Source organism: Thermobia domestica, chromosome 6 (assembly GCF_964235325.1).
Source record: "Thermobia domestica chromosome 6, izTheDome1.hap1.1, whole genome shotgun sequence".
Classification (NCBI taxonomy): domain Eukaryota; kingdom Metazoa; phylum Arthropoda; class Insecta; order Zygentoma; family Lepismatidae; genus Thermobia; species Thermobia domestica.
This window is the reverse complement of record NC_137459.1, coordinates 57531510-57544722: the sequence shown is the minus strand read 5'-3', so window position 1 is coordinate 57544722 and position 13213 is coordinate 57531510. Positions and strand designations below refer to the sequence as shown.

At 35.7% G+C, this 13213-nt stretch overlaps 1 protein-coding gene and 1 long non-coding RNA gene across 4 annotated transcripts in view; one reads left to right on the top strand and one right to left on the bottom strand.

Moving 5' to 3' along the window:
- LOC145688019 (uncharacterized) overlaps positions 1-7956 on the bottom strand; it is a 129668-nt gene extending 121712 nt beyond the window's left edge. The window contains exon 1 of the long non-coding RNA XR_014131828.1: positions 7101-7956. This is a non-coding gene — a long non-coding RNA (uncharacterized LOC145688019). The remainder of the gene's footprint in view (positions 1-7100) is intronic.
- LOC145688018 (uncharacterized) overlaps positions 1-13213 on the top strand; it is a 553165-nt gene that overhangs the window by 113385 nt on the left and 426567 nt on the right. The gene's annotated exons all lie outside the window — the stretch shown is intronic.

The following is a 13213-nucleotide window of genomic DNA, read 5'->3' as shown; positions in this document are numbered from 1 at the left end:
AGTGCCTTTTTTTTTTTTATCAGATTGAACATAGTTTGGTTACAATTGCTCCAGCATTTCAGAGTGCGCTGGAATATACACTCATACACACATCTATCCAAATATGCGTACATATAATTGGGCACACTTTTGGTGTTGCATCTGTATATTCCCAAGCCAGCTGAGATGCTCGCTTATGCCTGAATTTTGGATTAAATGTCATCGCGATTGTAACCTAATAGCTTGACGAACCCAAACTATGGATTCGACATTAATCTCAGTCATTTGACATTTTGTTTTTCACTCCTTCTCATCTCCATACCAATGAGGGGTAAACTTGAACTTTAACGCTATCGGGAGTGTAATTATTAATCTCAACGACGTCGAGAAGCTTGGATTCGACATTAATATCGGTCGTCTTCGATTATTTTCACATTTCAAATCCTTTCCACCACCCTAGGGGTGCTAATGGGGGTTAAACTTAGATTCAAATGCTATAGGGGTGCGCGGTGGCTCAGTGGTAGAGCGTTCACCTCCGGTGCTTGGGGTCCCTGGTTCGATCCCAGCTCGCGCCGTGTGGACTTTGTAGTGGACAAACACCGTGCTCGTGGGTTTTCTCGGGGTCCTCCCGTTTCCTCCCACGTTCTCCCGGTGCCATTTCACTCATCTCTCATTATCACTGTCTCCTTTAGCCTAACCGGCATAACCGTGGGACGTTAAACTTACGGATTTCATTTCATTTCAAATGCTATAGGGAGAGTCACCAATCATCTTAAGTACTTCAAAAACTATGGATTCCATACTGATATCAGTCGCCTTTGATTGTTTATTTCATGTCACCAACCCCCGGGGATTCTAACGTGGGCTGAACTTGGATTTAAATGTCATCGGAAGTGTCACTATTCATCTCAGCGATCCCGAAAACTAGGAAATCTATACTAATATTATTCGCTTTCTATCATTTTCAATGTTACTCCTAACACTCTCTTTAGGCATGCTTGGGGATCTTACCCTTACTGAAGGCTGAACTTGAACCTAAAGGTCATCAGAACTGCCACTAGTTAACTTATGTACCCAGAAAACTTTAAATTCGACACCAATATCTGTCTTTCTTTTTATCATGTTTGTGTCTGTCAATCCCACTACCCTAGGAGCGCTATGGGGTCTTGTACCTACTGAAGGCTGAACTTTGACTTAAACGGTATCAGGATTGCTACCAATTAACTTAACGACGCTGAAAACTAAGGATTCGGCACTTATATCGGTCGTTTTTGATATTTTTACATATCATCATTTCATCCTCTCCGTATGCTAATGGGGACCGAACTTGAACTTAAATGGCACCGGGAGTGTCATTATTTATAGAAGTAATCCCGAGAACAATGGATTCGATACTAATATTGGTCATTTTCGATCATTTTTATGTCTTCCCCTTCCCTCCTTTAATAGTGCAAGGTTATCTTACCCTAACTGGGAGCTGACCGTGTTCTTAAAAAGCACCAAAAATGTCACCAATGAACTTAGTGACCCCGAAAACTATGGATCTGACACTAGTACCGGTCATTTTCAATTATTTAATGTCAACATCCTCCCTCTCTCTCAGGAGTATTAATGGGGGCTGAATTTGGATTTAAACGGCATTGGAAGTGTCACTGTTTATTTCAGCGATTCCAAAAACTATGGATTCGTTAATAATATCGGCCGTTTTTCATAATTATTATATAATGTTCCCCTCCCCCTCCTCCTAGGTGTGCAAGAGGGATCTTATCCTCACTGAGAGATTGAACTTAGAGTTTAAGGGCATCGAAACTGTCACCAGTCAGCTCATGAACCTCAAAACCTATGGATTTTGACAATAATATCGGCTGTTTTCTATCATTTTTATATGTCTTCACCTCTTCTTCCATCATATGTGTGCTAGGGAGTCTAACACCGAGAGTATTCTTTCTCAGACTGCAAATAATATGTGTACAAAGTTTCGTTAATTTTTTTTTACAGACATTCCAGGGAGTGGAACATACACACACCTAAGAAAAGATCCATGTTTTATACATAAAAAATAACAATGTAACCCTATAAATTTCTATAAAATATTAATTTTGTATGTTATTGATCTTTGTTGCTGATGCTAAAGGTGTTGACCAATACAGTCTGCCTCAGAATTGATTTAAATTAATTTTTAAATGTTTCATGAGTTTCAACGAACTTAAAAGTTCGTTACTGAATTTTATATGTCTGTCTGTGTGTCTGTCCGTCTGTCTGTTATTTGCATTTTTTTCAATTTTTATCCCTCCATTCGATAGAGAATCAAGAATTATCGGAGAAAGTGATGGCATTTTTCGCGTCACTCTTACCGTTCCCGAGGTATTGGCCAAAAAATGGCCGATTTCTGGAGATTTAAGGATCCTTATCTCTAGAACCATAAGCCATAGAGAGATGATGTTGGTGTTGATCAATACCTAAGAGGATGGTGAACATTTTGGTACCAAATAGTAACCGATGACCACTGTCCAAGTGGCCATTAGTTTGGCCAGTGACCAGTGGCCACCAGTGAATATTGATACCAAAATGTTTTGCATGCTCTTACAATATTGACCGACACTAACATCTCTCTATGACTTACCGTTCCGACATATTGGCCAAAAAATAGTTCCGATTTCGGGAGATTTAAGGATCCATATGTCGGGAACCGTAAATCATAGGGAGATTATATTGGCGTTCATCAATAACTAAGAGAATGGCAAACATTTTGATACCAAATAGTAACCGGAGACCACTGGACAACTGGCTACTGGCAAACTGGCCATCGTTCCCCAGATTTGGCAAAAAGTTCAAATTTTGGGAGATTTAAGGAGCCATATCTCGGAAACCATAAGTCATAGAGAGATAATATTCTGCGATTTTTTGAGAGAAACAGAAGGAGATGTGAATAAAAAGATTTATTTTTACATGTAGGAACGATCACAGTTATCCTTTTCGCTCCATCTCTCCATTCTTTTTAAGTTCGTTCTCACAATGCTCTTGCACCATTCTCAACTTGTTATATTCTGAAATGACGATACACCGGTTGGGACCACTGCCTCAGAACACAATTTGCTTTAAATTAAAGTTTACGTGTAGTATGTGTTGTCACTGTTAGAAATGTGTGTGTCGCTGTTAAAAGTATATGTGTCATCATTAGGAAAGGATAAACGTGGACCCGTGTGGCGTAGTCGCTAACACCCTCACCTTTGGTGCGAGCAGTCCTGGGTTCTATTCCCGTTGGAGACAGCAGGGGCGGATCCAGGGAGCGATCGCTTCCCCCCAGAAGAGGAAACTTTCTTATTTTATATATATATATAAATAAAACCCATCCCAAAGTTTGGAGCCCTTAAAAGTAGCAGTATGACAACCCACCGCCCCCTCCCAGAAGTTGGTCCTGGATCCGCCCCTGGGGGACAGTCGGTCGAAAAAGTGCCAAAGCTTTTTCAGACCAGCCATCCTAAGTGAGGTATTTCCGGGTTTTTCAGATTTACACCAGGCAAATGCCAGGATGGCGCGTAACATACAGATCCCAGGCAGCTTCTTTTCTTCCCCAATTCTTTCTTCCTTCCCTTTCCTCGAATAGTGTTTGATGGCCATGGGACGTCATCCCTCATATGTGACGGAGATGCCAAATGCCCAGAAATCTAATTTCTAATCCTAATTACAAATCAAGGACAGACGTCAATAGACACAATCTGCTATAGCTAAGACTTTTTTTTTTTGCCACATGTACGTACATAATAATTCAAGCAGTCAACATGAAAACTTTTACTTTTTATTCGCAACAAATGACATTTTTTAGTGACACTGAGGTTTATTTTTGAGATTTCCTTGAAAAGTACCCATGAAAATTTACACTCAAACTGATGTCTGTGACAGTATTTTACGTAAACCAAAATTAAAACTGAAAGAGTTAATGATAATGTTAGGATAAATCCCAGTACCCACACTAAGAACTGTCACCTTTGCTAGTACCATAATGAGATTAATGATGATTTATTCCATTATCAGTTTCACCCCAACAACAAATGACAGGGTTCTCATACAGCTCCATTTTAAGTTTATAAACAAATTACGTTTTATGCATTTTCTCGAAAACTACACATGATCTTTCTACAATCACACATATGATTTTGTTCAGCTCAATTAGTCAAATCAATTAATATATGTCTTCTCTTTGCATTTTGGAGGGGGGCGCGGTGGCTCAGTGGTAGAGCGTTCACCTCTGGTGCTTGGGGTCCCGGGCTCGATCCCAGCCTCCGCCAAGTGAACTTTGTGGTGGACAAACACCGTGCTCGTGGGTTTTCTCGGGGTTCTCCCGTTTCCTCCCACTTTCTTCATTCCACCATTTCACTCATCTCTCATCATCACCGTCTCCTTTAGCCTAACCGGCATATCCGTGGGACGTAAAACTTAAGATTTCATTTCATTTTTCTCTTTGCATTTTTTTTTTTTTCTTTTTCGTAAAATGATCATACTACTGCTGAAGAACTTATCACTTTCAACGCAGCTAAGAAAACAAGAATAATAACCGGGAACGGAATTGACGAACATATTCTGTGACTCGAAACTTCAGAAGATTTTTGCGAACTGCATCAAGCGTGTCCTTGACTTTGGTGCCCATGCTTCTGCAGCATTTGAACACGTCATGTGCGACCAGGTGTAGTGGTTTGAAACTGGCGCATACGCTGGGCATAAAATGAAAGAAAAAAGAGACCACTTTCCGATTTATCAGGTACGTTTACAGACTTGATTTCATTGGGAACCGTGTGATGGCAGCACTGGATAGATCTGGTGCAGTGCAATCAATAGGAACAGCGTCTCTCAAACTGATTTGCAACTTCCCCCGTAGCAATTGGGTTAGCAGTGCAATTTCATCGAAATCTCGATGCGTAACATCATCTCATGAGTAGACAAACAATTCAAACAAAATATTGTCGCTTAATAATTGATGCACTAAAGTGTACAATAATTTTGAAATGGAAAAATTAGTATAACATATATTTTTTAATCTTTGATTTTAGAAGTTTCACTGGGACTTCACAGTTAACAAAAAATAAAAATAAAAATTAAAAAAAAACTGTCGCTAATTGTTGTAACGAGTTCAAACACTACGAATTACCCTTCTCAAAAGCCAAAGGACCTTACTTATAATTTACAAAAGTACTCTTTTGTATTGAAGAAAGAAGAAACCTATGCTGCCTATTTGCTTCGTAGGCTTACTAGCATTAAATTGCTCGCTCATTAATCCAATTTATTTAAGGTGAAGTAGTAACTAATGAACATATAATGAGTATGCATTGTATCCTAAATATACCAAATCAATGGCGTTGCCAGAAATTAAACCCAGGGAGATTGAAATGCGAAAATAAACAAAGAAATAGAGGAATCAAAACTATCATGCTTTTGTTTACATATCTTTGAGTTTGATAGTAATAATAATAATAATAATAATAATAATAATAATAATAATAATAATAATAATAATAATAATAATAATAATAATAATAATATAGTCTATGTGGTTTTACTAATTACGAAATTGAACTTTCTTCCTAATGGGATTTCATGCTCCCTCTTCTTTCCACCGAAAAATGGTCTGACTTCACAAACTTACGCCTTTACTTGAATCATCAATTTATGATTTATTGGATATTTTAAATAATTCATGATCATATCAAGCTTATTAAACCGTGCGGGGACGTAAGAGCCTCTAGCCCTGGTTCGATCCCAGGTAAGTTAGTGGTGGAGTTTCTCGGCGTTCGTTCATTACTTCTTATATGCCCATTCAGTGGCGGATCCAGGGAGGGGCGATCGCCTCCAGAAGAGGAAACTTTTCTTTTATTTTATATATAAATAAAACCCATCCCAGAGTTTGGAGCTCCTAAAAGTAGCTTTAAGTAGCAGTATTACAACCCACCGCCCCTCCCCTAGAAGTCGGTCCAGGATCCGCCCCTGTGTCCATTGAAGCAATGTTTTCATAATTGTTCACTCTCATTAATCGTTCTAGTCCTTTACTGTAAGAAACATAATCCTGGTACGTTAAATTACGGATATTATTTCATTTCTTGCTTTATCTTTGGAGCTGTCTTATTAATAAAACTATTTCTGTATAGTGTTCCCCACGAGATCAGACGGGAGGAGAAGACTATTTCTCGTCTCGTCACGAGGTCTCTATTCTGGAATAATTTAATTCGGTAACATTCATAAGACCTAAACGGCACAAGACCTAAAAGCATAAGCACTAGACCTAAATTTTAGGTCTTGTGCCGTTTAAGTGTTATGCCTTTTAGGTCTTGTGCCGCACCCCCATTTATGATTTTCTTGTCTCGAGTCTCGGAATGCGTTTGTTGTCTCATCTCGATTTTTTCTCGTTTCGATGTGTAAATTTATGTACAAAACTTATGTCCTGATTCTTTTCTTAAATTCGGCTACAAGTTATCAAAATCAGTTCGTGTCACAAAATGATGTCAAAGGGTGTGTGATATTACAACATTTAAGCCATATTTATAATTGAAGGAAGTTGTGTAATGACTTGCGTATCTTTAAATGCTGGTAAATACTGTTCGTTGTGTTTGCACAATCATTTTATCAATTCATAGTTTTCATATTGTGAATCATGTAACCCTGAAATAGTTTTGAGATCTAAAATTTGGGTGAACTGGTGCTGCCCTCGAGACGAAAATCGAGACGAGAAGTCAATAGAAGCAAAATGTTCTTAGAATAACTAGATAAGAAAGCTAAAAAGAGCTCCTTCATGGCTAAGCGGTTAGCATATACGCCTTTGGAGTGGGAGATCAGGGTTCGATTCCCGGCTGGAGCTCATGTGGTTCGGATTCCACGTTAATCACTAGGTCAAGCCTCATATAGCCTTGCTGCTGAAAGGGGCGTTAAAATCAACTTAATTCAAGAAAAAAAAACATGACAATTATCATGTCGTTTTCAAGACGAGACGAAAAAAATCCTCGTGTCTTGGCCAACACAACTGTATTTCTGTACCTTATGGTGTAATAAATATTATAAAACTCTTGTTACATTTCGATTTTTTTGTTTATTGCATTAACTTAGTTAACGTAAAAAGTAAAAAGTAAAGGTACCTCACTCTTCGGAACTTGAAAGCCCAAGGACTGTGAGTGTAAAGATAAAGACTCCACACTTTCTTGACATCGGCACCCATGGATATTATATAGTGAGGACCACATGCTGGACCTTTTACTTCCTCAAATTATCACTTTTAAAGAGGTTGGATGATCCACAGCCGCATTGAAAAGAGAACAGAAAGAATATTTTAATTTATACTCGATACTATGTCCCTAATTTCAGTAAGGAAACAAATATTCTACCATTCAGTTTGCACTGCTTAGTCCAATAAATATTACTTTTACCTCTTCTACAGGAATTGCTATTTAAACCAGCGTTTCCCAACCGGTGTGCCGCGGCACACTAGTGTGCCGCGAATGGGCCGCTGGTGTGCCGCGAGGAAATCGAAACAAATTATTAATTTTATAGGAACCAAATTGCAAGACATAGGGAAAAATATATATTTGTATTTCACATTACTATGAACCATTACTATAATTCTACAATTTTAAGTTTCATACTGTGTTACTTCTCTGTACATTTTTAATGTTGAAAAACGTATTTATCATTGTCATGACCATTATTGCTTCTTTATTGTTGCAGACTATTTAGTAACTTGAAATTTTAACATATCATAAATAAATTCAACAAAGTAAACTTGGATACAAATTACCTACAGTTGTGTTTTAAAAGTATATTTATTTATTTGTTCGTTATATAGTGATCTTCCCTTTTGGTTAAACGTTAGATACAGTTTTCGAAAGAGAAAGTGTATTTTTAAAAACCCGAGTCCTATATTTCATTGCAATTGTTTTCTATTTTAAAATTAGAATGAAAAATAAGCATAATGATTTACCACGGGGAAAAATCAGTGATCGAGCTTTCTTCTTTGTAAGAAGGATATCAGTAATCACATAAAAATACCACGATATTTTATATTATCAATAATAATAGTATATATATATATATATATATATATATATATATATATATATGGGTGTGCCGCGAGAATTCAAGTTACACCTGTAGTGTGCCGCAAGTTAAAAAGGTTGGGAAACGCTGATTTAAACAATAAGGCTGTCTACTTTTGGTAAGAAAAAATGAAATGAAATGAAATATTTCAGTTTAAATTCCCACGATTGTGCCCTTTGTGCTAAGGGAAACGGTGATTAAAGCAAGTGAATAATGGAAGAATTGGTGGAATGAAAATATGGGAGGAAATGGGAAGGAACTTGCTTGGACGGGGATCGAATCAGGCACCCCACGTACCAGAGGTAAACGCTCTACCACTGAGCCATCTTGCCCACAGCCACTTCTAGGTAATACTGTCTGTGGTATAATAATGATGTAACAAGATTCCAACTATATGATCTTAGCTATTATATTTTAACTTTACCTTGATTTGTTTTCTTTTTGTACTACTAAAAATATTGATTTTAAAAACTAAACTCTGAATAAATCAGGTCCATTAATCTTATACATTGCAAAGCACTCTAATGCATTTATCATTGTAATTATTATTAATTTTAAAAAGAACAAAATTTAATACTTTTATTTTCTAGATTGCTACAGTGTATTTTTAGCGCCATGACTAAACTTAAAACCATTTTTTTTCCTTTTCCTTGCTGAGAGGTGATTAGCAATTACAAAATCCAGCAACACGGCGCCTTGCATTTGCATTGCTTCTTACAAGTGCTGAGTGTTCCCGTAAATCTATCCAAGGAAACCACAAATGCAGCTGACGCCAGGAGTTATTATTATTATTATTATTATAACAAAATGAAACCATAATAATAACACAAATAACTAGTAACCCTACAAAACAGATTCTTTTTTTTGTGTGTGTGTGTATGAATTAGTTATAACATTAAATAGTAATTGGAATTCTAATATATCTAACTAATAAGAGTTTCGTAATACCGATTTTTGTTTGGCAAAACATTCTCAATTATTGGTAGAATTGAAGGTTTGATAAAGTAGGTGTCTGTGTTGAAACTGGGTTTAAAACTTTGTCAAAATTTGGTAATCGTATTTACATCTATGGACACTTTGAAATGGTAATGGTGCGCGCCTATGTTATGCATGATTCGGAGTTCAATTCTCGGTGGATACATAAAAGTTTCAGTCTAGGGCCAACATTGTGACGTAATTTTGGATTAAGGTTATGAATTTTATACTTCGGTCTAGGATGCTGCAAAAGCCGCGAAGAGAGTCAATATGTTGCTCTGGTTGATTTGTGAGCCGTAACGCTACCCACTTTAATAATATCTAAGCTAGGTAATATTATATAGGGTGTCCCAAAAATTTGTCACAATATAGATTCCTCAATTCAAAATAAGAAAAATATTCATATGGACCTGTGGTCGTAAGTGCATAGTTTCTTAGTTATAGCGTACCAAAACTTAAAAAAATGAATTTTATAGGTCCATAGTTCCACTACTATAGGACCAATCGTAGTCGGGTCAAAACATCACTGAGGAACTAGTATATAGATTATCCACATATCCATCTTTCAGAACCTCCGGTACTTGCACAATAATTTTTAGAGAGGCTGTTAGGGATCACTCTCCACCTATCTCTTTAAAAATTGGTGTCCAAGTACTGGAGCACTCTTAAACATTGATATTTGGATAGGTCACATGCCGGTTACTCAGTGATGTCTTGACCCAACTACGATAGGTCCCCTAGTACTGGAGCTACAAACGAAAGTTCACTTATTTCACGTTTTCGCCCCCTCTATAACTCCGAAATTATCCACAGGTAGTTTTTTTTTTGTTATTTCGGTGTGAGAAATCTGCTCCCAAAATATCGTGACACATTTTTTAACACCCTGTATATACATATCAATTTATCATAAACAATACTTTGACTCCTCTCAGCTAATTCCGAACGTTTGATAGATATTTTAATTTGCACATGTACAAATATAAGTAAAAAATACACTAATAAGATAATACACAAATGGGGCCTTCAGAGCACAAGAGAATCAAACATATTTACTACAGCAAATGACGAATGCTAATAAGAGAATAAATTTATACACGGGAAGAGTAAGGTCTAATGAACATAAAATTGAAAAGTTTAATGTTATAAAAATTGCCCTTCCCCTTTTCTGTTTTATAAGCAGGATTTTTTGAAAACGCTCCAACACATTTTCACTTATTTTTGGTCATGTGTTTGTATATCGAATTTCACGTCTCCAACTAAAGGGAATAATCACACTACGCACTTTCTGGATAAAGATTCGAAACTTTTTACGCTAAAAATTGTCCCTTTTTGCAGCTAATTTTCGTAAAAGGCCGACACATTTTCGATTAATTTCAATTAAGAGTATATGTACAAGATTTCTTACCTCCAACTTAAACGAATACTCAGATTGAGTTTTTCTGTCCAATAGAAATCGGAAATTTGAATATTCTAGGAATAATTCTTTTTCCTCATTAGAGGCAGAGTTTTCCAAACTTATATTGTCTTATTTTTAATTAAGAATTAGAATACCGAGTTTCACACCTCTAATTTGAGTGAATGCTCTTACTTGGCAATTTCGAAATAAAGAGTGGAAATTTGTAATAGAGAAATTGTTCTTTTTTTCATTTAAGAGCGGAATAGTTGTTCAATTATTTTTAATTGGAGGCTCATATTACTAAGTTTTATCTTCCTAATGTTCGGCACTTCATTCTTGGATAAAAGATCTGAAATCATTCCCCCTTAACATTCCTCAGGATACGTGTCAGAAATTGATGTGCATGTGTTTGAGTTTCCTCATTTTTCTAGAGGTTACGTGACTGACCTGCAGCACCAGTGAATGTTCGTAATTTGTTTTCAAAACTAAAATCAGAATATTTTACAGATTATCTTACATGTACCAAATGAATAATTATTTTTCTTAGATCAAATTTTTATCATGTTACAGTACTAGGCCTGGAAAGGTCTACTAGAACACTAAGTTTGGTCAAGGTCGGTCAAACTTGATCAATTGCATGCCAAATATATTATATTTGTTTATATATAATATTTTTAAAAAAATAAAATGAAGGACGAAAATTGATTTTTTTAAGGAAGGTTATCGTGTGCATGTTTTTTTTTTAAGTTGGGAGTGAATTTTCAATTGGTTTCAGCTCCAAGGATGATTTCTAAGCTTTGTAGAAAACACACATGAAAACTAATAAAACTCGGCATTTTCATATGAAAGCTATTGTGGAACAGAGATAGGAATAAATGAATGTCCTTGCGTATCGAATTGTGTTCTTTGAAAATTAGTTTCTTAATTTTGATAATCTCCTTTTTTTTAGTTGTTACCGAGGAAATGGTTTCTTAAAAATGAAATTTTAAAGTTCTCACACATGAGGAAAATTGTTATACTAACAGAGAAAAATATCTCAAATCTGAAATAAAATAATTAAAATTTGATGTAAGGCTTTTTGATCTCAATTTTGTGAAAGTTAAATTTATGTGTATACAACTTCGAATTTTTCGGTTACTACTACTACTACTACTACTACTACTACTACTACTACTACTACTACTATTACTATTACTATTACTATTACTATTACTATTACTATTACTACTAAGAATAATAATAAATCATAATGGGAGTAACGGTACCTGCAAACACACCCGACATCGCTATTATCAATAAAATGGACCAAGAAGGATTCCTCATAGATGTAGCAGTACCATTGACTCATAACATACGTACATACGTACAACATTCACTACGAAAATAAGCAAGTATAAAGATCTGGCTGACTAAATAAAAAAAAATACGGAAATGGCAAAAATTCACAGTAAGGCCAACCATTATTTCAACAATAGCAAATGTTCCTAAGAGTACTGTGACACAACTTGAACACAACGCAAAACATCTAACAAATCTACAAAAATCAGTAAAACTAGACATGTGTCATACCGTTAGGAAGCTCTCTGGAGAAGAACTCTTCAAATAATCAGCAGTTGCCAGAGACGGCCGTCAGAGTACAAAACTTAAACAGGTTTAAACCGAGATACAATACTACTACTACTACTACTACTACTACTACTACTACTTCTACTACTACTACTACTACTACTACTACTACTTCTACTACTACTAGTACTACTAATACTAATACTAATACTAATAATAATAATAATAATAATAATAGTAGTAGTAGTAGTAGTAGTAGTAGTAGTAGAAGCAGCAGTTGTTGTAACAGCAGAGTTAAGGACTAACCTTAAATTTAGAATTTAAAAGATCAGAATTTACGAATGATTCACTCAAATATTGAAAAAAGTAATATACAGTAGTTTCATTTTTCATATTCTATAAATTTTGAAAAGTTAGGAATTAGTATAGCGAAATTGGGAAATTTAAGAGTAAAATGAGAATTTTTGTCTTTTCAAGATGAGACTTTATAAGGTTCCAGGCTCGCATCACTAAATTAGTCTGATAGCTTTCGAGGTGAACGATAAAAGGAATACTACTCTAGCACGACTCCTTTCTTCATTTCTTTCTACGAAAATGTAATTAGTGGAAAAGGTCACTAGTAACAAGATTAGAGCCGTACAAATCAAATTCTATGAAATTATTTTCGTAACCAAAGTATGAAAAGTTTCAATAGATCATTGCGAAAGTATTAAGCATGAAAAAACATGAACTTTGTCTGTTTCTCTTCATAGTGTTGTTATATAGACATCTGATATAACGTGATTGTTGAGAATGTTCAAGAAAGCACAATTATCAGTCCACAATTTGAGCTCCAACTATAAAAGCAGTAACTGGATTCTTCTCATTACGAGAACTATGTGCAAAACCTTAATTAAAGCAATCTTCCACAGAAAGCGTTATTTGCCCAGGGAAGAGAGCACTGGTTGGGATTACTCGAGACCGCAATTCCCATTCTTGTTCATTTAATATATCATTATTCTGCCAGAAATTTCAAAAGAAAACGGTGCAGTATTAAAGATAGGAGCTTAAACGTCGAAACTGTGCTTTTCCAACTTAATGAGGTTTGCTCTTTTCAGAAGTTTCTATCTTAAATCCTATTTGCACAAGGTATACTCACATATGATTTCACAAGGAATAATTAGAATGTATTCGACATTTTTTTTTTATGTTTATGTATGTGAATTGCATAGAGCGGGTGAT